General features: G+C 36.1%; 1 protein-coding gene across 3 annotated transcripts in view; it reads left to right on the top strand.

Moving 5' to 3' along the window:
- Positions 1-24,725, top strand: part of CYSTM1 (cysteine rich transmembrane module containing 1) — a 98,726-nt gene that overhangs the window by 18,134 nt on the left and 55,867 nt on the right. The window contains exons 2-3 of one of the 3 annotated variants that reach the window (XM_074291553.1): positions 8,741-8,779; positions 11,182-11,224. The exons of 1 other annotated variant lie outside the window; for it this stretch is intronic. The gene's annotated coding sequence lies outside the window, so the exon portion shown is untranslated. The remainder of the gene's footprint in view (positions 1-8,740; positions 8,780-11,181; positions 11,225-24,725) is intronic. One more of the 3 variants, XM_074291551.1, reaches the window with a different exon arrangement.

The following is a 24,725-nucleotide window of genomic DNA, read 5'->3' on the forward strand; positions in this document are numbered from 1 at the left end:
GGTGTAAACTCATCATGCCCCACCTGTCTTTTGTATATCTTGGGGTTGGACCCTGCCTCTCATTTCCCTGGGTCAATCTACATTCTGAGGCCCAGTGGAAGCCCTTGTGGCATTTTGGACATAGGGTTTTGGGTTTTATTCTCTCACCCTGTCCTCTCACTCTATCTCCATATCTATATTGGGCTCTGAGATGTTCAATTTTTCCACACTGAAAACATTGATGACTCTCTCTAGAAGTCCCTTGCCAAGAGGGACCCTGTCTTCCTGTGTTCATCATAGTCTGATAATAAGCATTTATGCCCACTGTGGTACAGTGTTTTATGAAAGGAGCATCTTTGTGTAGTCCCCATATAATTCTTCTGCAAACCTCATTAGCATTTTCCTTAGCCAGATGCCTAGTCACCATTTCTGTAGCTGAATTTTCTCTAATTAATCTGTTCTGAATTCTCTACATACTGACCTTCACCTCCTAGTTGGTCAAAAGTGATTTGTACATTATTAACTCCTGTTTGCCTATTTCATCGGGCTTGAATTCTACATAATTCTTGATACTCTGAAAGCCACAAGAAGTTTTGTCCAGGTTCTAAACATGTTCTTGCTATGGATTTCCAATCACTGGGGTTAGGATTTCATAAGCCAGATTATCTAGTAACATCTTAACATAAGAGGATGTAGCCCCATAAAGAGTGCAACCCTTTTTCAAATCCTTGATTTTTTTTTTCCAGATCGAAAGGAATGTATTTTCTCCCTTTTTGGCTTAAAGAGTCAAGCTCTTCAATCACAGGATATGCATTTATAAAATCTTAATAAGTGATTCTGTTTGTGTCACTGCCTCTCCCCATCCTCCTCCTCCTTCTCCTCCTCCTCCCTCCACCCAGGAAGGGTGAATTGAGGGAAGTAGGTCAGGGGAGGGGGAATGCTCCTTTTGTGAAGTGCCACACTCAGAATTGTACTTCACTCCATTCTTATTTGATTCTTCATCCTTTTCATCTAGTTTAGTTGGGACCTCCCCCTCCTGTTCTTTCTTCTTTTTCCTTATTCTATAAATTATATATAATTTCCTAAAGCCAGTTGTAATAAATTATATGTATTAAGTGTGTCTTTGGAAATTGAGTCAGGTCCATTTTCATTGTAGAATTGACATAGTTGCTCTTCTAGATCCAATTCTTTTCCCATAGAGAACCAAGGAGATGTGTACTGTACAGTTTCTAAAAGTTCAGTGATCTATTTCCAAATTATAATCAAACCTTGGCTTTTCATAAGTCTGACAATGTTTTCTATACATTTCCCTTGAAGAGAAACAGAAGGCTGTTTTCTAAACATCTGTCTCATTTCAGCTGAAATACTATTTTAGCCCTTTAACAAAGTTTCCTTGTTGTACTCACCCTAATTTCTGGGTCACACATGAAGGTTCTTGGTCCCACATTCAGATGCCAAAATGTAATGTTCTTTTCTAAAATGTAATTTTCTCTGGGAGCAGGTTTCTGGGGGGAGCTTCTAGAGGTAGCCTTAGTTTCAGGTCAGTTCAATAATCACCTCAAATGCATCCAGGAGTTAAGTCCAAATCCTTTATTGTTTCCTTTTAAGTCTTGTCTCCTTCCTGGGGCCTGGTTAGCTTTCTTAGAGGCCTATCTCTCTCCTTGGTTCCTGCTGCTAGTCTTTTGCCTCTGCCAGCTTCAGCCTCTAGCTCCCTCACAATCTCCATCCAGCACAAAGTTGGAAGTTGGAATGAATCTGTCTCCTCCTGGGAGAATGGACTTGTGTCTTAGTGGGCTCCTCCTTATATATGCTCTCTTAAAGGTGTGAATCTTGTGGAACTCTAATAAGTACTAAGTACATCTAGAGAAATGTTAAGCACCCTGCTAAACAACCATTGTCTCAATTCCACTGACTTAGCACCTTATAAGAATTCTAACAAGAAGGAAAACAAAAGTGCAAGCAAACAATAACAGAAAGAGTGAAAAATGCTATGTTGTGGTCCACACTCATTTCCCATAGTTCTCTCTTTGGGTGTAGCTGATTCTCTTCTTTACTGAACAATTGGAACTGGTTTAAATCATCTCATTATTGAAGGGAGCCATGTCCATCAGAATCTATCCTCATACAGTATTGTTGTTGAAGTGTATATTAATCTCCTGGTTCTGCTAATTTCACTCAGCATCAGTTCATGTAAGTCTCTGCAAGCCTCTCTGTATTCATCTTGCGGGTCATTTCTTACAAAACAATAATATTCCATATCATTCATTTACCACAATTTATTCAGCCATTCTCTATCTGATGGGCATCCACTCAGTTTCCAGTTTTTGGCCACTACAAGAAGGGCTGCCACAGACATTTTTGCACATGTGGATTCCTTTCCCTTTAAGATCTCTCTGAGATATAAGCCTGGTAGTAACAGTGCTGGATCAAAGGGTATGCATAGTTTGATAACTTTTTGAAAATAATTTCAAATTGCTCTCCAGAATGGTTGGATCTGTTCACAATTCCACCAACAATGCATCAGTGTCCCAGTTTTCCTTCATCCCCTCCAACATTCACCATTATCTTTTCCTGTCATACTAGCCAATCTGATGTAGTGGTATCTCAGAGTTGTTTTAATTTGCATTTCTCTGATTAATAATGATTTGGAGCATCTTTTCATATATTTTTCCATTTCTTCATTCAAAAATTGTTCATATCATTTATCAATTGGATAATGGCTTGATTTCTTATAAATTAGAGTCAATTCTCTATATATTTTGGAAATGAGGCCTTTATCAGAGGCTTTTGACTGCAATGTTTTCCCAGTTTATTGCTTCCCTTCTAATCTTGTTTGCATTAGTTTTGTTTAATACAAAAACGTTTTAATTTGATATAATCAAAATTTTCTATTTTATGATCTGTAATGATCTCTAGTTCCTTCCTCCTGCACAAATCTGAGAGGTAAACTATCCTATGTTCTTCTGATTTATTTATAATCTCATTCTTTACGCCTAGATCATGAACCCATTTTGACCTTATCTTGGTGTATGGTGTTAAGTGTGCGTCAATGCCTAGTTTCTGCCACAGTAATTTACAATTTTCCCAGCAGTTTTTGTCAAACAGTGAGTTCTTATCCCAAGTGCTGGAGTTTTGGGGTTTGTCAGGCACTAGATTATTATAATTATTGACTATTTTGTCCTGTGAACCTAACCTATTTCACTGATCAACTAGTGTATTTCTTAGCTAATACCAAATGCTTTTGGTGCCTGCTGCTTTATAATATAGTTTTAGATCTGGTACAGCTAGGCCACCTTCATTTTTTTTTTTTTTTTCATTAGCTCCCTTGAAATTCTTGCCCTTTTGTTCTTCCAGATGAATTTCGTTGTTCTTTTTTCTAAGTCAGTAAAATAGTTTCTTGGAAGTTTGATTGGTATAGCTCTAAATAAATAGATTAGTTTAGGTAGTATTGTCATCTTTTTTATATTTGCTCGACCTATCCAGGAGCACTTTTCAGTTTTTTAGTTTTTTATTTTCAGTTGTTTAGATCTGACTTTATTTCTGTGGAAAGTGTTTTGTAGTTTTGCTCATATAGTTCCTGACTTTCCCTTGGCAGATAGATTCCCAAATATTTTATGCTATTGACAGTTATTTTAAATGAAATTTCTTTTTGTATCTCTTGCTGTTGGATTTTGTTAGTGATGTATAAAAATGCTGATGATTTATGTGGATTTATTTTGTATCCTGCAACTTTGCTAAAGTTGTAGATGATTTCCAATAGCTTTTTAGGTAGACTCTCCCCCAGATATTTTTCTAGAGAAAAATAACATCAAATCCCCCAAGATTTACAAGATCCATTTTTAAAATTGCATCTTTCATAATATTAAAGGACAAGATTTTTGCCTGTTTTTTTTTTTTTTTTTTAACTCCCGTTGAAATTTGGATATTTTTAGCTTCCTAGACAGAGTTTTGCCAGACCTCCAGGGAAAAAACCTGATTGGGATAAATTACCCAATATTTTTCTTAATTCCTTGATTTTTTTTCCCCCCTCTCCAGTCTTTCTTGCTGTCATTCTACTTTTACTTACACCTCGTCCAATCTTTGCCAAATCTGGTAGATTCTGCCACCATAATATATCTTAATGTCAATCCACTTCTTCCTACTCACAGTCACTTGTTTATGCCCTCATCACCTCTCACCTATACCGAGTTTCATAGCCATTCCAAAGGTTTTCAATTTCTCATCTCTCCACCTTCTCCAAACCATCCTTTATAAATAGCTGCCAAATTGATATTCGTACATCATATATCTGACTCTGATTTTCCCTGCTCTGGAGGCTTCAGTGGTTTCCTGTTGCTTGCTGTTTAAGATAAAATACAAATCTTTTCTACCTTAACTCCAGACTACCTTTTAAAACTTGATTTCATGTTACTTTCCTTCATGCCTTCGTGTTCTAGCCAAACAGGCTTACCTGCTTTTCTCTGGACAAGCTGTTCTGTTTCCTATCTTTGTGCCCTTTGCTCAAGCTTTCTGTCCCCCGTATCTGGAATGTACTCCCTCTACTTCAATCTCAGTAAGATCAAATGCCTACTTTTAAAGGAGAAGCTTCCTAGTTGTTAGTGCCCCTCCCTCTGGAAAATTACTTTGTATGTATTTTGTATTTAAATTTCTATAGATACTTTTGTTTTCTCCTAATGGAATATAAACTCTTCGAGTTCCAAGAATCTTTTGGTTTTGCTTTGTCTCCGACCAGAGCCTTCCTGGCACATACATAGTAGGTACATAAGTGCATGGATAAATTCAAATAGTTCAGCTTCTATTCTTCCCCATACCCTTCTATTTAGAATGCAAAATCAGACATTCAAATTGGACTTCTAAATTCATCAGTTTAGACAGAGAAGTAAGATAACTTTCAATATGATGACATTTTTATTTTCTGTATAAATGGAAATGTTTCTTTTGGTTGATGTTTATCAAGATTAGAATAACAACAACAACAAAAAAACCTTCATCAGCCAATACCTGTGCCTTGTTTTAGCACCCTTCACACACATTTTTAAAAATGGCTTTTTATTTTCAAGATATATGCAAAAATAGTTTTCAACATTCATCTTTGTAGAATCTTTGTGTTCCAAATTTTTTTCTCCCTCTTTTCCCCCCAACCCCTCCCTTAGACAGCAATATCTTTTTTTTTTTAATTTAATTTTTTTATTAAATCTTTTTATGTACAAAACATGCATGGATAATTTTTTCAACATTGACTCTTACAAAATATTCTATTGCAAAATTTCCCCTTCTCCCCAACCCCTCCCCTAGATGGCAGGTAGTCCCCAATACATGTTAAATATGTTAAATCCAATGTATGTATACATATTTATACAGTTATCTTGCTGCACAAGAAAAATTGGATCTAGAATGGAAAAAAAAAAACCTGAGAAGGAAAAGAAAAATGTAAGTGAATAATAACAAAAAGAGTGGAAATGCTACCTTATGATCTACACTCAGTTCCCCTGGGTGTAGATGATTCTCTTCATCACTGAACAATTGGAACTGGTTTGAATCATCTTATTGTTGAAGAGAGCCACGTCCATCAGAATTGATCATTATACAGTCTTCTTATTGTGATATATAATGATCTGTTTCTGCTCATTTCACTCAGCAGCAGTTCATGTAAGTCTCTTCAGGCCTCTCTGAAATCATCCTATTGGTCATTTCTTACAGAACAATAATATTCCGTAACATTCATATACCATAACTTATTCAGCCATTCTCCAATTGATGGGCTTCCACTCAGTTTCTAGCTACTATGAAAAGGGCTGCTACAAACATTTGTGCACATGTGTGTCCCTTTCCTTTCTTTAAGATCTCTTTGGGATACAAGTCCAGTAGTAACTGCTGGGTCAAAGGTATGCACAGTTTGATAACTTTTTGAGCATGTTCCACATTGTTCTCCAGAATGATTGAAATCCAATATCTTAAATTATTTGCAATTCTTCTCCACATATTTTCACAACCATCATGCTGCACGGGAAGAATCAATTCAGAAAGGAAAAAAAAAATTGAGTTTTAGAAAAAAAATAAAAAGCAAGCAAATAAAAAAGGTGAAAGTACTATGTTGCTATTCCCATTCAGTCCCCATAGTTTTCTTTGTAGATGCAATTAGCTATAGTTCTCTTCATCACAAGTCTATTAGAATTGGCCTGAATCATCTTATTGTTGAAAAAACCACAGCCATCAGCTTTGATCATCATATAATTTTGTTATTGCCATGTGCAGTGATCTCCTGGTTCTGCTCATTTCACTTACCATCAATTCATGTAAGTCTCTCCAGGCCTTTCTGGAATCATCCTCTGTAATGTTCTCTGGTTCAGTTTTCTTGGGGTCTCTGGAGGCAGCTTTCATTTCAGTTGGAGTAATCAGCACAAGAGTAGCCAGGGGTTAAAATCCTTTATTATTTCCTTCCTGGAGAAAGGCTGGGCAGCTTTCTGGAGAGCCTTTCAGACCAACCTGGTATCATTCTCCAATTTATGGGCATCCACTCAGTTTCCAGTTTCTTGTCACTACAAAAAGGGATGTTACAAACATTTTTGCACATGTGGGTCCTTTTCCCTTTTTTATGATCTCTTTAGGATACAGACCCAGTAGACATATTGCTGGATCAAAGGTATGCATAGTTTTATTGCCCTTTGGGTATAATTCCAAAATACTCTCCAAAATGGTTGGATATGTTCACAATTCCATCAACACATGTTCATTTTTCTCCCATCCCCTCCAGTATTCATCATCTTGGCTAATCAAGAGATGTGTAGTGGTACTTCAGAGTTTTGATTTGCATTTCTCTGATCAATAGTGATTTAGAGTATTTTTTCATATGACTGGAAATGGTTTTAATTTCTTCATTTGAAAATTGTCTGTTCATATATCCTTTGACCACTTTTCAGTTGGAGAATGGCTTGCATTATAAATTTGAGTCAATTTTTTATATATTTTCAAAATGAAGCCTTTACCAGATTAATTTTTTAATGGAAAGCTGTGAGCAAGAGCAAGCACTGGGCCTAAGTTTGAAATTCTACCTTTTTCCACAAATCATTTGTCAGTTTCCTTGTCTTTAAACTGAGGGCTTTGTACTTAATGATCACTTAAGTTCTCTTCCAGCTGTTAATCTGTATTTTTATGTCACTCTCCTTTTCAAAAACATCCAGTGGCTTCTATTGCCTAACTTCTAAGGCTGGATTTCATTCAGTGGTCTTCTTGCTGTATCTTTCTAGCTTCATCCTTCTGAATAATTTTCCTATGTAAATGAAATGAGTAAAAAAACATTTCATTACTTATTGTGCTAAGTTCTAGGAATGGATACAAATAGAAAAAGAAGATAATCCTTGTTCTCAAGGCATTTATACTCTTATTGGGGAAAACATCACTTAGAAGCATTTGCTTATGGAACATAAGGAAAGGCCCAGTGGGTACATTACAGGGTCAGTGGCAAGACTGAGATTTCTTAGTATGAATAAGAGGTTCTGTTCCATTAGAACAGCCCAACATTTTTGGGAAAAGGGGAGTGATTCTAATAGTGTGAAGAGAATATTCTGTGTTTCTGACAAGTATAGAAGTTCATTGTTTACCAAGAGGGAACAGGGAATTGGCCGGAAGACTGCACATAGGCAGGAAAGGGAGAAGGGGGATGGGTTGGGGCAAAACCTGGTGCCAAGTTTTTCCTGTAGTTTTCTAGGCACCCTCACTGGGCTTCCTGGACCTATGCTACATTAAACTGAAATACTTGTTCATTATATGTGTGACGGATTGGGTGCAAGTCCCTTTCCCAATCCAATGAACTAATCAGAGACATCAGGTACAAAGAGAGAGAATTTATTTAATCCCTACAGGGAGAGGCCCAGACACATCTGGGAGCACGGGATGGATCCCAATATGTGCTCCCACCTGTGCTCCCAGAACTTGACCTGTTTCTACCTTGTCCAGGGTTTAAAAGCAAAAGACTCGAGCCTTCTCATTGAATAGACTAAAAGAATGGAACCATCCTTGACCAATAGCTACCAATGCTGGCTGCTTCCCACAGATCATGTACTGAGAAATACTTCATCCAATCAGTCCCATTCAGTCCCCCCTCTTTTTCATCAGTTTGAAGATTTCTCACCCCAATATGTACATCCCACATCAAGCAATCCAGATCCAGACTTATTTGGGACAAAGGGACGAAGGTCTCATCTTCTGGAGTTGCTTCAGGCTGACCAGGGGCAGAGAGCTGACTCTACCCAGTGGGGTCCGGACTGAAAAGAGGAGAGGAGTGAGTTGTAGGTAGAGAGAGGTGCTTGCAGCAGCAGCAGTATCTGGTCCTGAATGTCAGAATTGGGTCTCAGTGAATTTCAGGATGACCAAGTAGTTGGAATTTCATGACTCAGTCTGGAAGAAGCAATTCTCACAAAGTATATTAAAATGCATGGATTAAATATGAGTAAAAGAGAAAGAATAAACAAAGGTAGAGTTAATATGGAGGTTACTGGGGACAGTAACCAGGAACCCCACCCAGAAGAGGGTTGGGGGGGGAGAATGAGGCTATCAGAAATGCCTCTCATCCTAACAGCTTTCTTAGGATTGATGCCAAGGAATGCTTTTCCCAAATTCTTGCTTTTGTTTCCTCAAAGTAGATGCAATGGGTAGAATATGTGCCCTTCAGTGAGTGCGATCTCTCCCACAAAAACGTTAGAACCTTACATGGGAAGGTTTTTACCCAAGGTGTTTTGTTTTTTTTTTTTTTTTTTAACAGGTATTAACAAAGCAAAGCAGTTTGAAGTCTCTGCAAGAGGTAGGTGTGCAGGCCCTTTTCAGAATTTACTTGCCTGGGAGCTATATGAGGGAATGCTGGACTCAGGGAATTAAAGTTGCCATGGTCAGGGGCAAATAATCAGCAACATGGGCAGCTGATCTGTAGGCCTGCTTCCCTTCACCTGGAATGAATTCCCTTTCATTTAAAAAACAACAGAAACCCCTCTAGGTCCATGGATAGCTGGCAGTAATTATTTTCCCTACATATTTAATGGGGAATTGTTTGGGTGTCAAAAGTTTTCTTTTCATGTAGCCTCCTATAATCATGCATAACATGAAAAACACAATTGAAGACAGTATAGATCTTTGATAAATAAGTCAGGGATCTAGGATTGGGGTTCTAGAGACCCCAAGGATCTAGCTCTGGCTTCCATCGATATACAGTGTAAAAGACTCTACGAAGATTAGTTTAACTTTTAGGGTCCTTAAAAAAACAGCCTAATCAGGGCATGATGAGATTGCCTGGTTTCTCTCAAAGAACAAAAGGCAAAGTGAGAGTGGCCCCAAGTACTTGGGCAAAGTAAGCCTTTAGATAAAGAACCTCTAGCCCCAGAAAGTAAAAAGGTTAAAAAATATAATAGCAGCAACCAGAAAGTCCTCTAGGACTGGGCTGCAAATTAAAATATCTACATACTTGTATTTTATATCTCACTGATCACTTGCTCTGATTACAGACATTTTCTGTTAAGAGAAAAAATCAGGGACATGATTTATTTAAAACAGTTTTACTTCAGGTAACCATCTTAATTTTTTAGGCAAATGGCAAATTCACTAAGGATTTGTGCCTTTTTGTTCCTCATTTTTGGAAAGCTATTTTCCTCTCTTTTTCCTTCTCACCATCTCTTTCTGTCCCATCTCTGTCTCTCTCCTCCCAGTGCTTACTTTCTCAAACCCTCTCCCACATACTTTAAACACTTCCAAACCAATAATCCTTCTGACTAGATGCTCCATTTAAACTATTAATTACTTTTGCAAATCAATCTCTCTTGTCCCTTGTTTTCTTTAAAACAACTTTTTAAAACTTTAAACTTCAAGGTTTGCAAATCACGTTGAACCAAATTTCATAAAACTTATACATATACCCAACAGAGCTGACACTTTTTAAGGCATAACTCATAGTTTACAAACTGCTTTTGCTATCATATTTCAAATAATGAATTTCACTAAACAGCATAATTTCTTTCTCTCCCTCTGGCCCATGTGGCCCCTGCTGCAGTCAGGAAACGAGGGAAATAAAAGAAAGAAACAACCATCTTCACTCTCTCTTCACAATCCTCCCCAGTTTAATTGAATTTCTTTGGAATTTTGAAATGACCAATTGCCAAATTCTCTAACCATTATTCCTGGTGGACTTTTCTAAAGCTCCATCTTTGGCCAATTAGAGCTATAGAAAAGTCTCTTTTTTTTTCCCTAACAAATTATAGCTCACAGAGAAAACATGACGAAGACGTTTTTGCACAAAAACACACAGACAAAAATCAAATGGAAGAGACCATCTCTTCCCCACTTTCCCACATACAACAAAAATGACCAAGTGCACTTTTTTTTTTTCCCTTTTTGCTCTGAAGATTTGAGTTGGACTGCCCTCTCTCAGAACATCCAATCTCACCCTGATGAGAGTTAGGGAAGGGGGAACCCCTTTTGCATCGGTGCAAAGATAGTTGCATGATGGCGCAGAGTCCCCTATAAAAGGAATTTACAGGCCTGAAAACCTAGATTGATAAAAAGATTTATTGTAGGGATTTGGAAGTAAAGTTAAAGGTAGAAAGATGCCAGGGCCAAAGGTAGTCGCTGGGCGGACAGGAGTCCTTACGTGGCTAGAAGGAGACCATGTTTGGGGGAAGGGCTCCTGCAAAGAGAGAGCTCCAGTTTGGCTCTTTTATACCTAAAGGGGCTTGTGGGTGGTGTCCCAAGTTGGCTCACATCCGGTGGGGACTGGGACAGGCCCCATGACCAGGATTTGAAAATCAAAGGTCAGCCATGGGGGTTGGGAAAACCCAAGTTAATTCAGATCCTATTGAGGCTGAGGGACCAGGATTTGTCAATCAAAAGATCCTAGCTTAAAGGGACCTCAACCCCCATCAACCCCACTGGTCTCCAGCAAAACGAACATCTGACACTCCCCTTCCCCCCATGGCTTGGCAGACCAGAGTCAGAAGGAGTTGCCTATCTTCATAGCCAACCATCCTGTGCTGTTAACAGAAACCCTTAATCACCCAAGGCTTGATGATCCTAGGGCCCACAAGGATAGTTCAAGGGCACAGTAACAGACAGTGCCTCTAGGATCACGTATGGATAAGTTACCTGACTTTCTTTCACCCAGGTTTTATCTTCAAAGACTTGTGTGCCTTCTGTTTGTATCTGAGTGTCTCTTCTTCCTAGGCCCATTCTTCACAGAAAGGGAGGCTGAGAGTCTGATCTCAAGGTCAGTTGCAGAAACCAACCTGGTGCCTACCTTGAATCAGGGGTCCACTAGCTGTCTCTCTGGGAAGCCAGATAGACGAACCCCCATAAACTATATGGGACAGGTCAGGTGCAAGACCCCTTTCCCAATCCAATTAACTAATCAGAGACATCAGCAGGTACAAAGAGAAAGAATTTCTCATGTCATCCTGATTTATGGAATGGCCTCTTTTCTACTCCCACTGCTATCTCTGACTTTGTTAAAACTTGCCCATTTTTTAAGGCCCAGTTCAGATATTAGCTTCTTTTTTTTGGGGGGGGTATATACAAAATTATTAGAGATTAAATTGAATTTGCATACTAATGAGATGGATATGTTTGTTTTTTTATATATAAAGAAATACACATTGTTGAAATATTTGATACCTTTTACTGTTGCCCTTTTTTTTTTTTTTTTTTGTGATGCCCACATTCAGATACAACACCCCATGTGGGGTCATGACCCATAGCTTAAGAAGCTTTGATTTAGTTCTTTATAGTTTTTGGTTTCTTCTTTTGAAAACTGCCTCTTCATATCTTTGACAATTTATCAATTAGGGAATGCCTTATATTCTTTTTTTTTTTTTTTTGCTTAGGCAATTGGGGTTAAGTGACTTGCCCAGAGTCTCATAGCCAGGACATGTTTAGTGTCTGAGGCCAGATTTGAAGTCAGGTCCTCCTTGTGTTCTATCCACTATGCCACCTAGCTGCCCAATGACTTGTATACTTAGGCATTTTACTCAGTTCTCTATATATTTGAGAAATGAAGCCTTTACCAGAGACACTTGCTGTTAAGATTGATTTCTATTTTTTTTCTTTTTAATTTTGGTTTTTTTGTTTTGTTTGTGCAAAATAAAAAAAATTTTTTAACTTAATATAATTAAAATTATCCATTTTGCATTTTGTAATGTTTTCTAAAAATTATCCATTTTACATTTGATAATGTTTTCTATCTCTAGTTTGGTCATGAACCTGTAACTCATTTAAGTTCTTTTAAGAATTTGGATTCGATACCACTTGGTGCATAAGTATATTTAGTATTATTATTTCATTGCATATTATGCCTCTTAGCAAGCTGTAGTTTCCTTCCTTTTAATTAGGTCTAGTTTTTATTATTTTTGCTTTGTCTGAGATTTATTGTTGCTACCTTTACTTTTTTTTTTTTAACTTCAGCTGAAGAATAATAGATTCAGATCCAGCCTCATATCTTTATTCTTGTGTGTCTCTGCTTTAAGTGTATTTCTTGAAAACAACATATTGTAGAATTCTTATTTTTGATTCCCTCTGCTACTGCTTTCTTTTTATGGGAGAGTTAATTCCATTCACATTCATAGTTAGTAATGTTTGTCCTTTTTATCTCCTTTTGCCCTTTCATTTCAATCTCTCCACTGTACTAAATTGTTATGATTTCTTCCTCGAATCTCTATGTCATTTAAAACATTTTAAATTGCATTTTTAATTAAAAATTTATTGCATTCCTTTCTCTCTCTCCTAGTCCAACAGCAACAATCCCTTGTAACCAGTATGCCTAGTCAAACAAGATATTGGCTGTGTCCAAAAAAACATCTTTCATTCTGGACCCTGAGTTCAACTATCTCTAGAAGTAGATGTCATGTTTCTTTATTAATCCTTTGGTCATTGCATTGGTCAGAGTTCTTTGGTCTTTCTACATTGTTTATCTTTATGATGTTTTTGTATTAATTACTTTCTGAAGTCTGCCAATTTCACTCTGCATCCATTCATTTTTTGTTTCTCTGAAACTCTGTCCTCATTTCATACAGCATAATTACATTCCATTACATTGATATACCATAATTTGTTCAACCATTACCCAATTGATGTTATTCCCACTGCCACTACAAAAAGGAGCTACTATATTTTTTATTTATATGGGTTCTTCTCTTTAGCATTTGGTAAGCAATAGTCAGGATTTATATCCAAATAACGGCTTTGCTTTCAAATTCAGGATTCTTTTAATTGCATTATATTCTATGGTTTACTGTTTGTATGACCTTGGTCAGATCACTTCATCTTTGAGAGTCATTTTCTTATCTGTAAAATGAAAGGATAAGATTAGAAGATCTGAAAAGTTTCAAGTCTAAATCTGTTCTCAGACAAACATAAATGAATATTTCAATCTAGGAACACCTTTGCTTTCATTCATGTCAGTTGGTGGGGTATAGAACACTTGGGAGTTTAGAAATGTATTGCTATACAAGTCAAACTGCCAGTAAGTTATTTTAGAAATAGACAAATTCTTAGCAGAATTCTTTTGGAAGAGCAAAAGACCTAGACCTTAGACTCTGAAGGGGGAAAGTGGGAGGAGATCAGGAATGAAGCAAAACATTAGATCTCAAACTATAGATCTATAACCATTAAAATTGTTTCATATTGATTAAAAATTAGGCAAGTAAATAGTAGAGTGATCTTAGATAAGAAATTTGAATTCTCTAACCCTCAGTTTCTTCATTTTTAAATTAGGTTAGTATTAGCTACTATTATAGAGGATTTTTATGAGACTCAGTGAATTTTTTTTTTTTTTTTTTTTTTTTTTTTTGAGGCTGGGGTTAAGTGACTTGTCCAGGGTCACACAGCTAGGAAGTGTTAAGTGTCTGAGACCAGATCTGAACTCGGGTCCTCCTGACTTCAAGGCTGGTGCTCTATACACTGCACCACCTAGCTGTCCCGAGACTCAATGAATTAATATCTAAAACACTTGGCAAACCTTAAACACTACATAAATGTCAGCTGTCATCAACAGAACATTATATAAGCAAGATTCAGAGACAAATACATTGTAATGTTTGATACTCTTAAGACTCTTCTATCCATAATTGCAAAGATAATTTCTTCTTTGCTTTTAATTTGTGATGCAGTCTTTTAAATCTAAGTCATGTTTCCATTTGGAAATTTTTATGGTGTCAAGTGTTGATCCAAAGCTAATTTTTCCGTTAGATTGCTTTCCAGTTTTTCCAGAAGTCTTTGACAAATAAATGAATCCTTATTCTAGCAGCTGTAGTCTTTTAATTTATTGAACACTAGGCTACTAGATTTGTTTACTCTTAGTTCTGTATGTCATATAGCTGATCTGTTCCACTGGTTGACCTTTAACCAATACCAGATTGTGTTGATGATTTCTGCTTTGTAATGTGACTTGAGATCTGGTTCTAACACACCCGTCTTTCCTTCACACTTTTTTCCCCATTATTTCCCTTTAGGTTCTTGACTTTTTGTTCCTCCAAATGAATTATATTATTACATGGGTGTCTCTTGATCCAGAAATCTTACAAGTAGGTATCTATCTTAAGGAAGTCAACATACTTAGGAAGAAAAAAAGTGTCCTTTTATTGCACTAGCTTTACTCCCTTTCCAATTTAAGCTCAATCTCAGCTTTGAGACTTGGTTTTTATAGGACTGTGCCGTTGCACATTGTAAGTGCTTAATTGGTGCTTGCTAATTGATTGTTAGTAACACATTTTTATATGTACCTTCTGTTACCTGTCCTTGCTTTCATCTTCTAAAAATTTCTTTTAAAAATTGAATGCTATTTTCCTTGTGCATCCACAACCATCTCTTCAGACAGATCATATTTTCCCTCCTCATTGGAATATTCCCTTTGTCACTAGTTTTTTTCTTGAACATTGTCCATCCTTTTTAGGTTGACTTTCGCTGTAGCATTTTCTTCCATGGGATCCAAAATCTAGGTGCTATTACATTATATACCTAGATTTCCTTTCCTTCTGTACCACAAAATCAGTTCCACAGTAGAGTTTTTCTTTGTTGATTTCTTGACTTTTTTAAATATAAAATTATAAGGCAAGTCAAGAAGTTATTAGCCATTCTGCTTTTGTCAGAGAAATAGAGAATCAGATGATATCTGTATAATTGGAGTTCTCCATCACTACTATATCCTGCCTTTATGTCAGTCTTGTGACCTGTTTCCCAAACACCTCATCTATATTCTTATGGACTATAGTATTTGCTAATGATAAAATCTCTTCTACTGTAGATCTTCAGTCTAATGTTTTTCCTGTTGCCCTTTATGGTACCTGTGCTTAAACAAGCTAAAAGAAAAACCTGAGAGTAGTATCAGGAGAAGCAGAGAGTATTTGGGAAAGAAAAGGTGATTAGTAGTGTTGTGTCCTACAGAGTAGTCAACTTTGACAATTAAAGAGATTGAGTAACTTTGAATAGTACAGTTTCAGTTGAAAGGTAATATCAGATTGAAAGTCAGATTGTATTAAGCTTAGAAAAGAGTGAGAAAAAAAGGTGAGAAGGAAAATAAGTGGAATCACTTAGACTTTTACTAGGTGATTGAAAAGGGAGGATAATGAGGATGAAAGCTTAAAGTGATTGATAGTAGAGTATGGTGAGTGTTTTTTAAGAATGAGGAGACTTGGGCATGTTTTTCGATGGCAGGAAAGGAATCAGTAGGCCTGTAAATTTCAAAAATACCCTCTTTTCTTCAGTATGCCCCTGAAATGAGCGCCGTCCCTTACCTGCTTATGCACTTCTTTCACCCCCTTCTCCCCTCTGATACTGCTGTTTAGTCTAGTGTAGGTTTATTATCTCATGTTTTGATTACTGAAGAACCTGCTGGTGAGTCTGCCAGCTTCTCTCCCCAATCCTATCCAATCTCCACTCAGCCACCAAAGTACTTTTCCTAAAAATCCACTCACCTCACCCCTCCTTCAGTAAACTCCAGTGGCTTCCTATTACCTCCAGGAGCAAATACAAAATGCTCTGTTTAGTATTTAAAGCCCTTTATTACCTCGCCCCCTTCCACCTTTCCAGTCTTTTTTTATACCCTGCTTCTCCATTTGATCCAGCAACATTAGTTTCCTGGTTGATCCCTGAACAGGACACTCTTCTGCTCTGGTTGTCCCCACTGTGGATAGATTGCTCTCCCTCCTCAAATCTGCCTGTTGTTTGCCTAGCTTCCTTTGAGTTCTAATCTAAAATCCCATCCTTCTGTAGGAAGCATTCTCTAACTGCTCTTAATTCAACTCTTTTCCCTGTTAATTATTTCCTATTTATCTTGTATGTAGCTTGCTTTGTAGATATTTATATATTGTCTCCCCAATTAAGTTTAGGTTCCTTGAAAGACTGTCTTTTGCCTCTTTTTGTATCCTTGGTACTTAGCACAGTGCCTGGAACACAGTAGGTACTTGGTATTTTTTGAATTGAATTGAGAGGCAGGGTTGTGGAAGGGGAGCATTCTAGAAACATAAGATAGCCTCTGTAGATGTACAAAGATAGGAGATAGAGTGTGGAGTTGAGAGCCCTAAATTAGAATATAGATTGTATAAAGGAAAATCATGTGCAGTAAGCCTAGAAAGATTGGTTGGAACCAGATTATGGAGGACTTTAAATGAGAAAGGGGTGTTTTATGCTAGAGGTAATAAGAAGATAATTCTTAAACTTGTGTCTGAGTTAGGTGATAATGGAAGCTATGGTGGGTTGAAGAAGAGAAGCTACTAGAAATTAGGAGTCCAAATGTCAAAACAATCCAGGCAAGAGATGATGAGAGTTGAGCTGTCATGGTAGTCTTGGGATTGGAGAGCGAGAAAAAGGAAGCAAGATACCACAGTAAGGAAAAATGCTGGATTTGAAATCCAAAGGGTTGGATTGTGGATATTTGCTCTGCTACTTACTATATGTGTAACTTTGGCCAAGTCATAAGCCTCTGGGCCTCAGCTCTTCATCTGTAAAGTGAAAGTTTTAGATTTAGATGGTCTCTAAGAGCACTTTTCTGCTTTAAAACCAGAATCCTATGATTATGTGTATATACACACTATACATACATATAGATAGAAATATAATTCTTTTTAAACCAGTTCACATGAGAGTGAGGTTCGTGTTGCCCTCCTCTTCCATTTTCCCCTCAAACTCTTCCTTGCATTCCTCTTTTATGTGAAGTTATTTTTCCCACTCCTCTCCCTTCTCCTAGTGTATTCCTTTTTTTCACTCCTCCATTTTTAAATTTATATTATCCCATGATACATAATCAAGTCACATCTGCCCTCTATGTAGACTTCTTCTAATTGGCATAATAATTATAATAAAGTTCTTAGGATAATTTTTCTTTCACATTTATCTTTTTTATGCTTCTCTTGAGTCTTATGTTTAAATGTCAGATCTTATATTCAGCTGTTTTTTTTTCATCAGGAATGCTCAAAAGTCTCATATCATTAAATATCTATCCCTCCTCACCCCTTCCAAAAGGATTATACTCAATTTTGCTAAGTAGATTACTCTTTGTTATAATCCTGGCTTCTTTGCCTTTTGGTATAATATCATACCATATTCTAAGCTTTCCGATCCTTTATTATAGCTCTTGTGTGATCCTAACTGGTTCACAGTTTCTTAGTCATTTCTTTTTGACTGCCTTCTATATTCTCCTTGACTTAAGACTTCTGGAATTTAGCCATAATCCTGGGAGTATTTCTTTTTGGATCTCTTTCAGGTATATTTTTTTTAATTTTTATTTTGCTCTTTTGTTTTATGATTTGGGCAGTTTTCCTTGATAATTTCTTGAAATAAGATGTCAAGGCTCTTTTGATCATGGCTTTCAGGTAGTCTAATAATTCTTAAAGGATTTCTTTTTGATCCATTTAGCTAATTCTGTTTTTAAAAAAGTTTTCTTCAGTATTTTTTCTTGTCTCTTATCAAGCTGTTAATTTTCTTTCCCCAATTTATCTTTTATCAGTTTTATAATTATATATTATATACATATACATATATATACATATACATATAATTATATTTATATGTTTCCTTTTTAAAAAATCTTTTAAAAAAAATCTTTATATATTGCTTCCTAGAATTCTTGTTGGGCTTGTGTCCAGTTTGAATTTTTCTTTGAGGTTCTGTTCATAGCTATTTTTGTGTTTGCTTATTTTTCCAACAGATAATATGATGTTATGCTTAGAAAATCAACTAAAAAACTACTTGAAATTATTAACAAATAATTAAAATTATTAATAGTTACAGAATACACTATAAATTCACCTAAATCATCAACATTTCTGTATATTACCAACAAAATCCAGCCGCAAGAGATAAAAAAAGAAATTCCATTTAAGATAATTGTAGACAATATAAAATACTTGGTGTCTAGTTGTCAATAGAAACCCAGGAACTATATGAACATAATTATAAAACACTTTCACACAAATAAGATCAGAGCTAAACAATTGGAAAAATATCATTTGCTCATAGGTAGGCCAAGACAATATAATAAAAATGGTAATTCTTCTTAAATTTATTTATTTAGTATCATACCAGTCAAACAATCAAAATTCTAGAACTGGAAAAAATAATAAAATTTATCTGGAAGAACAAAAGCTCAAAGATGTAGAGGCAACCAGTGAAAAAAACACAAAAGGAGATAGCCATGCTCGATCTCAAACTGTATTATAAAGCAGTAATTATCAAAACTATCTGGTGCTAGCGAAGAATCAGATTTGGAATAGAGTAGGCACAAATTACATTATAATAAATGACCATAGTAAACTAGTCTATGTTAAATTAAAAGATCAAAGCTTTGGAACAAAAACTCATTATTTAACAAAAACTGCTGGGAAAACTGGAAAACAGTATGGCAGAAAACTAGGTTTAAACTAATGTATCATACCATATACCAAGATAATGATGTATATGGGCATATGTACCAAAATGCATACATTATTTACACGTAAAGAGTGATACCATAAGCAAATTAAGAAGGCATAAAATAGTTTTATGTTAGATTTATAGGGAAGAATTTAGGACCAAAGAAGGTAATATAAAGCATTACAAAATGTAATATTAAAAAAAATACAAAAAATAAAATTATGTAATCAAAATTAAAGTTTTTGCGCAAAGAAACTAATGCAATCAAAAATACAAGGAAAGCAGCAAACTGAAAAATGTTTTTCTTGATAAAGATCCCATTTCTTTATATGTGTATATATATATATATATATATATATATATATATATATATATATATATATATATATATATATATATATATATATATATATGTATGTATGTATGTATATATATATATAAAGAGAAAGAATTAGATTTATAGGAATAAGAGCTATTCCTCAATAATGATCAAAGAATATGAACAATCAGTCTTCAGAGAAAGAAATCAAAGGCATTTATAATCATTAATAATAAAAAATCTGGAAAGACTTACATGAACTGATGACATAGTGAAAATGAATAGAACAAGAGAACATTTTACATAGTAATAGCAACATTTTTCAATAAAGAACTATGAATGGCTTAGCTATTCTCAGCAATACAAAGATCCAAGACAATCCATAAGACTACTAATGAAGCATCCTATCTGCCTCCAGAAAAATAACTGCTATTTTTTTCTTGCTTTTTTCCCCCCATATTTTTCTTTTATTTGAATCTTCTTGTAGAACATAATATGGAAATGTTTTACATAAGTGCATTATGTATAACATATCAATTGCTTATTGTTTCAGGGAGAGAGATGGAGAGGTAGTGATGGAACTTGGAACTCAAAACTTTATTTTTTTCTTTTTTTTTTTTTAAATTTGAAAAAAACAGTAAGAAAAAAAAGAAAAAATACAAAACAAAGCCAAACAAAAAAGAACATTGTCATGTGCCCAGCAGAATATCAGGGAGGATTCAAAATGTATAACAACAAATTACCAGATCAAGACTGTGTGTGTGTAAATTGTCCATTAGTAGAAAAAATTATAATGCCCATTTTTTTCTTTACTTTCTTATAAATTGCTCTTTGGTACTCTGCTGGAACTCATTAAATAATAATGTTTTTTTTAAAAATGGGGGGCAGCTAGGTGGCACAGTGGATAGAGCACCAGCCTTGAATTCAGGAGAACCTGAGTTCAAATCTGGCCTCAGACATTTCCTAGCTGTGTGACCCTGGGCAAGTCACTTAACCCCAGCCTCAAAAAAAAAAAAAAAAAAAAAAAAAAAAAGGTTCTGTTCACCTGGGAGTGAGTGGTGGTGAAGCACTATTTCAAACTTGAGCACTGCTGTTTTCAGAGCTGGTTCTTAGAGTTTGGAAGTCTTTATAAGGTGGTGATGAGGGGGAGATATGACCACTGGTCTGTCCTCTGGTCTTTACCCAAGAAGGTCCCTTGATCCCTTGTAGCTACCAGCACTATATAGCTTCTCAGGGATCTGCTCCATTGTGATCCCATTGCTACCACTCTGGAGCTTGCCCTCAGAAGTGGTTATGGGTAGTGGAGTAGCCAAACAGTACCCATACTTGTGCCCAGTGCTAGTGCAGGGTATTCTCTTTCTGACTAGTTATTTAATTCCATTACCATCTTGGGATAGGTGCTCCCAAAGCTGCTGTCTGTATCCTATCACTGCTTCTTCCCAAGACCCACAGATGCCTACACAGCCCCCACTCCCTCTGATTTCTTAAGTTGCTTTTGGCTGGACATGGCTTTTGTTGACTGTGTCACTCCAGAATTCAATTTGACATATAATGCATTTAAAGTTGTTTGGAAGCAATATTGGTAGAGTTCATCTTTGGTACTTCCTCTTGGTCTCCATCATTTTGGTTTCCTCCAGAAATGGGGAAGTTTGGAGGAAAGGGTAGGTTTAAGGAGAAGATAATGAATTTTGGGGGGGAATGTTATGTCTGCAAATCCTGTCAAGAGTCTTGGGACTATGTAGATAATGCAACTAGGAGTTCAGGTAAGACTAAAGGTGGATGTAGAGATCTGGGAGTTATCAGCAAAGAGGTGGTATTTGTTACAAAGTTTTTTTGTTATATATATATTCTGAGTTCCAAATCCTCCCCCCTTGAAAAGGCAAGTAATTTGTTATCGGTTATACATGTGTAGTCATGCAAAACACATTTCCATGTAACTCATGCTGTGAAAGAAAATAAAAATCCAAAATAAAGAAAATTTAAATTACCTTCAATCTGCATTCAGACTCTACAAGGTTTTTCTCTGGAGATGAATAGCACCTTTCATCATAATACTTTTAGAACTGTGTGAATCATAGTATTGCTGGGAATATCTAAGTTATTTATGGTAGATCATCATACAACATTGCTGCTACTGTATACAGTGTTCTCCTGGTTCTGCTCATTTCACTTATACTTAGTATGTAAGGACAGGTATTACTGAGAGCATTTTGTCATTTTTTTTTTCTAGCTCATTAATATTCCATCACAATAATATCTGACAGGTTGTCCAGTCATTCCTCAGGTAATGGACATCCCCTCAATTTCTAACTGCCACCACTAAAAGAGCTGTTATGAGTATTTTTGTACACATTTTTGGTTTTTATCCTTTTGGGATACAGACCTAGTATTGGCATTGCTTGGTCAATGGCTATGCATGGTTTTATGACCCTTTAGGCAGTTTCAAATTGTGCTCCAGAAAGGTTGAATCAGTATATAACTTCACCAAATTCATTAATGTTTTAGTTTTTCACATCCTTTCTGACATGTTATTTTCCTTTTCTGCATATCAACCAATCTGTTAGGTGTGGAAGTAGCTCAGAGTTGTTTTAATTTCCATTTTGCTAATCAATAGTGATTCAGAGCATTTTTTCATGTGACTATAGTTTTGATTATTTTGTTTGAAAATTGTCTATTCATATCCTTTGACCACTTATCAATTGAGGAATGACTCATTTATATACATTTGACTCTCTGTTTTCTATATGTTTAAGAAATGAGGTCTTTATCAGAGAAACATTGTAAAATGTTTTTTCACATTCATGTTTACCAGGTATGTCTTTCCATCCTTTTTTCCTTCTATTTATCCTACTATCTTCTCTTCTTTCACCCAATCCATCCCCAAAAGTGTTTTGCTTCTGACATTTCTGACCAGGTAAGATTTCAAAGGCATTATCTTCTCGTGTTTTCTGGATGCTAGTTCTCATTCTAATAATGGTAGCCTCAGATCATGGTAGCTATTTTTGGTCTGCTTTAATCATATTGCTGCCTTAGGTTGAGCTTTCTGTTCATTTTTTTTTTTGTGTGTGTCCCTCCCCCCCACCCCCCATGAACTATTTACCCATAGTTTTTGATGAATTCACTTTTTGATATGTCAGTAGTCTGTTGTTTCTCCAGGCTAACCACCCCCAATTCCTTTAAACATTTCTATGTATGTTCTCTAGCCCTCTTAACATTCAGATTGCTATTCTTGGGCATGCTTGCTTCAATTTGTGACTTTTCTAAAATGTGGTGGCCCAGACTGAACACAGTTTTGATATGACCAGGCCAGCATATGAAACTTTCTTTACTCTCTGTGTCTGTCTGGGATAGTATTTACTGTCATGTAGCTTATTCCGAGCCAAGCTTCATGACATCGGCAGAATTTACCTGCATAAATTATGCCTTCATACAAATTTTGATAAAGATGCTGACCAGCATAAAAAACAAGGGATTTTTCACTATCGTTATTCAGTCATATGTGACTATCTATGATCCTGTTTGGGGTTTTCTTGGCAAACATACTAGAGTGGCTTGCCATTTCTTTCTCCAGTTCATTTTTACAGGTGAGGAAACTGAAATAAGTAGAATTAAGTGACTTGTCCAGGCCACATAGCTAGTAAGTGTCTGAGATAAATTTAAATTCAGGTCTTCCTGATTCCAGGCCTGGCCCTTTATCTACTCTGCTATCTAACTACTTAGCACTACTTCTGAGTTTACCTAACTATGTGATCCTCAAGCCCACAAGCTCCATCTTATTCATAAGTGTATTAAGACTTTTCTGAAATCTAGGCATTATGCTTTCTGCTTTCGTATGGTTTAGCAGTCTAGTAACCCAGTGTGGTGTAGTCTCATGGAACTGTTCTTGGCAAAGCCATACTGACTCTTCCTGTTCATTTCTTCCTTTTTCTAAATATTTGTAAGTAATAATAATTTTCATGTTTTTGTCAGGAAGTAATGCTCTCTGGGCTTTCATTTACATATGATAAAGACTCTGTTCTTTTTTTGTTTATTTCTTGGTCAGAGAAACAAATTTTTCAGACTGGGAGCTGTAATAATCCAGGGTTGCAGTTTATTTTCTGAAATGTTTGTTTCTTTTTCCTTCTGTCCAGATATTCTGGAGTAGACAGCATTGCTTTCTGTGTCTCCTTCTGTGCTTTTTCCATCTGAATCCTGTAATTGCATTTCCATATATAGTGTTCCTTACCTTCTTTCCCCCTTTTATCTATTTTCTTCCTTTTGAATACCCTTCTATGCTCATATTCTAGCTATGAAGCATTATCTCTACTTGTTATATATGAATGAGATGTAGACATTTGAGGCCATAGTTTTTATTACTGGTTCCCCTTTTAGATGTTGTCTTCTGATCCTTTTCTTCTGCTATTCATGTCTTACTGCTTTCTCTCATATGGTTGACAGATATTTGTGGTCAGTTGTCACATTTCTTTTCAGTTTCATATCTTCTGGATCAGGTTCGTAAAAATACAGACAGCTATCTGTCCTTTTAATCATACTTTGTTAAGTGTACTGCATCTTTGCAAGAGTTTATTACTATTTTATTTAAGGTCATGATCTAGGAACAAAACGGCTATTTTTCCTAACCTTTATTTATTTATTTTTGCCACTTTTAATTCTCCCTCTTCTAGAGCCACTGCCTTTAATCAGCATTAGTATATACTATTAGGGTATAGTATATATACTATATGTGCTCTGAAGTCAGTTTGTTGCCCAGAACTTCATAGTCTCTAAGAATACTTCCTAGGTCACTGTTGATGGCATCATTTATTGCCATATAAATCATCACACTGACAAGTCTTTGGAGGCATTCATCATATCCTAGATACAAATTAAAGGCAGGCAAACAGTCCCCCTCTCTGTTTTGTCTTCTTAACAGAGAGTGCTTCTGTACCTCTCCACAGGGCGTCCTCAGCTCTCGTCATTCATTCATCTCTCCTTATACTAGCTATTACTGAACAGCTTCCCTTCTGGTGGTGCTTCTGGGGCTACATTGTCCTTCCTAGGAGAATGGGAATTTCCTTCTGCCTCAGGTGTCCAGCCTCCCTCACTGCACCAAGAGCTTTCTGCAAACTGTTACTTACCCCTGGGTATTCAGGGGCCCTTCCTTTCCTTTTCCCTCACATAATTCCATCTTAAATTTCTTGATCCAGGGAAGTATTCCTCTCTGTCTGAAAATCTTTTCTTGAGACTTTCTTTTCATTCTCTCAAGGAGCTTTATTCGCCCTTATGACGTTTCTCTTTCTTTTTGAGGGAGTCTAAACTGGACTTTGGGCGCATAGATTTATTACTTGGCATTAAAAGAAATATTTGTACATTCTTTACAGGTCACAGCAACATTTTCTTTTTTTTTTTTTTCTTTTTTTTTTTTTTTTAATTTCAATTTTTTTTAAAATTCATTTTTCCAAATTATCCCCTCCCTCCCTCCACTCCCTCCCCCTGATGGCAGGTAATCCCATACATTTTACATGTGTTACAATATAACCTAGATACAATATATGTGTGTAAATACCATTTT

This window comes from Sminthopsis crassicaudata, chromosome 2, assembly GCF_048593235.1.
Source record: "Sminthopsis crassicaudata isolate SCR6 chromosome 2, ASM4859323v1, whole genome shotgun sequence".
NCBI classification, from domain to species: domain Eukaryota; kingdom Metazoa; phylum Chordata; class Mammalia; order Dasyuromorphia; family Dasyuridae; genus Sminthopsis; species Sminthopsis crassicaudata.